Here is a 3,314-nt window from a genome sequence, read left to right on the forward strand (position 1 = left end):
GGGCCCTTGCAGAGCCCCAGCCATGCCGTTTGCCCCCAGCCTGCCCACGGCCAGCCTGGGGCTGCTCACGGGGCTTTTCTGTGCTGAGAATTGGCCTGGCCGTGTTCTTGAGAGAGCCTGGGCAAGGAGCCTGGAGCCCCCAGGCCCTGGGCTGAGGCGTCAGCGCTGCCCCAGCAGTGCCCATGGCCTGTCCCTGCTGCAGCCCCAGCACTGCCACCCCCAGGGCTGTGCCCGGCCCTGAGAGCACTCAGGCCCTGCAGCAACACCAGGGCCAGCAGGGCAGCGGGGCAGGGCCACGGCAGCAGCACTGGCAACAGCAAGTGCTGCTGCTGCTGGGCACAGCTGCTGAGCCAGCACTGATCTGCCCCCAGCTCTGCATACAGACATTGCTGCTGCAGCTCCAGAGAAGGCAACAAAAGGGCATCTCTGCAAAAAACTCTGCTGGGACACCCTTTAGTGCGTTTAGAGGTAGCAAGGGCATAGCCCCTCATTGACACAGTCTGTGACCATAGGGATGGTAGAGAGAAACAAAATGGGAAATGGCATAAAAAGTGACCTTTCTTTGTGGACAAGATTAAAAAAGTAAATAAAAAGAAAACCACAACCAAATGAACAAAAAGTATCAAAAATTACTTTTATTAGAAATGATTGGCAGAAGTAGGCCAGCTCTTTAATATTTCCAAAACCATCCAGTCAGCAGTCTTCTCACAGCAGCCTTGAGCTCCTGGTTCCTCAGGCTGTAGATGAGGGGGTCAGGACTGTAGGCACCACTGAGTACAGAACTGACAGGGCCAGATCTAGGGATGGGGAGGACATGGAGGGGGGCTTCAGGTAGGCAAAAAACCCAGTGCTGAGAAACAGGGAGACCACAACCAGGTGAGGGAGGCAGGCGGAAAAGGCTTTGCGCCGTCCCTGCTCAGAGGGGATCCTCAGCACGGCCCTGAAGATCTGCACATAGGAGAAAACAATGCACACAAAACAACCAAATAGTAAAGAAATGGAAAACACAATGAGCCCAAATTCCCTGAGGTAGGATTTGGAGCAGGAGAGTTTGAGGATCTGTGGGATTTCACAGAAGAACTGGCCCAGGACATTGCCATGGCACAGGGGCAGGGAAAATGTATTGGCTGTGTGCAGCAGAGCATTGAGAAAGCCACCGGCCCAGGAAGTTGCTGCCATGTGAGCACAAGCTCTGCTGCCCAGGAGGGTCCCGTAGTGCAGGGGTTTGCAGATGGACACGTAGCGGTCGTAGCACATGATGGTCAGGAGGCAAATCTCTGTTGCAAGGAAAAAAAAAAATCAGAAAGACTTGGGCAGCACATCCTGTGTAGGAGATGTCCCTGGTGTCCCAGAGGGAATTGTGCATGGCTTCGGGGACAGTGGTGCAGATGGAGCCCAGGTCGCTGAGGGCCAGGTTGAGCAGGAAGAAGAACATGGGCGTGTGCAGGTGGTGGCCGCAGGCTACAGCGCTGATGATGAGGCCGTTGCCCAGGAGGGCAGCCAGGGAGATGCCCAGCAAGAGGCAGAAGTGCAGGAGCTGCAGCTGCCGTGTGTCTGCCAATGCCAGCAGGAGGAAGTGCCTGATGGAGCTGCTGTTGAACATTTGCTGCTGCTGGCCATGGGGACCTGTTCATGAAGAAAGGACAGCAAAGATTTAGAGGAGATACCTGTCACCAAAATAAAAGCCATTTCCCATATACCCTCCTCTGGAATAGACACACACACTCTTTTTTTTTTTTTTTTTTGGAGTTCTGGGGTTCCTTTAAAAAGCTTCTCCCTTTCTCTGCTGCTGTTCTTGGATATCAGAAAGCCTCAGAATTTCTGCTGCCCCCAGGGAAACAGAGTGCATTCTGTGAGGCAAAGTGATGAATGGAAAGTGAGGGTAGATGGTCTCACATTCTGACCTGTTCAGAGTTTCTCTGGGCTTTAACCTTTCTCAGGTGGTGGTGGGGGGTCACATTCCAATGATTCCCCTATAATGTCACCAGGTCCTGGTGAGAGCAGATGGATCCACCACAGCCCAGCTCCACATTTGAAGCCAAAACCTCATATTGTTCATTTCTCCAACCCAGCAGCATTTTCAGTGTCAGAACACCTCTGCATCTCCTCATCAATCTTATAACTCAGAGATGCTCTAGGACAGGTTTGCACCCTGGATTGGAGCTCCCAGCTTGGACTGAAATCTCAGGGACACTTCCAAGTGTCCTTATGATGGCATTGGATGAAGGGAGATGCAGCTCCTTCCCTGGCTGCACTGACAGCATTGCCCAGAGCCGGGCACTGGGGACAGCATCACCCTGAGCCTGCTGTGCCCCCTGCCAGAGCCCCCAGGGCAGGGCAGCTGCTCCCAGCCCTGTGCTCTGCAGAGGGAACTGGGCCCGGGGCTGCAGAGCTGCCCCACGGCTCTGCTGCAGCTCTGCCTGCACAGGAAGGGCTGCACGCCTTGGAGCCCCAGCCCTGAGGGCAAAGGCTTGTCTGGGGCACAGGAGGGAGGGGGCTTGTTCAGAGGGAGGGGCTGCACTGAAGGGGGTCCTGTGGGCACCTCTAAACTCTCCCTGCCACAGCATTGCTGGGTTTTGTTTATTCTCATTGCCTGATCTTCTCTCTGCTTCCTGGAGATTTCCCTCCTGCAGGTGTCTCCCTGTGCCTGATCTCTCCCTGCCAACACTCACAGACCCCAAATCTCTGTACCCTCTCCTTGGCCTGACAGAACCCTGCCTGTTTGCAGGGCACTGGCTGGGGCAGGTTCTGTTTGCAGCTTGGAGACAGGACAGCTCAGATTGAGTCTGTTGAAAAAGGTGATTCTGGTGCTGTCCATGGGCAGAGTGACTGAATGCACATTAGGGATCTCCTGTGACCCTATAATCACCAAAAGTAACAGTTCAGATGTCTCAGACACTTGTCAAAATTCATAATAAATAATTCATAACCTACCTTTATTATTTATCCCCCCTCCCTGCCATTCTCTAAAAGCAGGAAACTGATTTCAAAGTCTTTGGAAATTTTCTCATTTCTGTTAAAATTCTTGACTTGGAAATATTCTATGACTGATTAGAACCCCTCAGCATGTCAGAGTTTCATGAGCATTTCACCTACCCTGCACCAAAAATACCCAGAGTTGTACTCACAGAGTCTGTAGACATTGGGATGTTCCAGCTGTGGGAGATGGCTCCAGGAGCTGCAGCTGCATTGTCCTGCAGTCAGAGGTTCCTGTGCCAAGGGCTGGCAGTGATTCTGCCCCAGGCACTTCTCAGCACCTTCCCAGCCCTGACTGATTGAAGCTCTCTGTGCCTCTGTGCTGTGCCCAGGGTGGC

The 3,314-nt window shown here is 53.4% G+C and overlaps 1 pseudogene; it reads right to left on the reverse strand.

The window, feature by feature from the left end:
* Positions 1-732: 732 nt before the first annotated feature.
* LOC131560222 (olfactory receptor 14J1-like) lies at positions 733-1,585 on the reverse strand (annotated as a pseudogene).
* Between the last annotated feature and the right edge of the window lie 1,729 nt (positions 1,586-3,314).

The sequence above is a fragment of the Ammospiza caudacuta genome, chromosome 7, assembly GCF_027887145.1.
Source record: "Ammospiza caudacuta isolate bAmmCau1 chromosome 7, bAmmCau1.pri, whole genome shotgun sequence".
Taxonomy (NCBI): Eukaryota; Metazoa; Chordata; class Aves; order Passeriformes; family Passerellidae; genus Ammospiza; species Ammospiza caudacuta.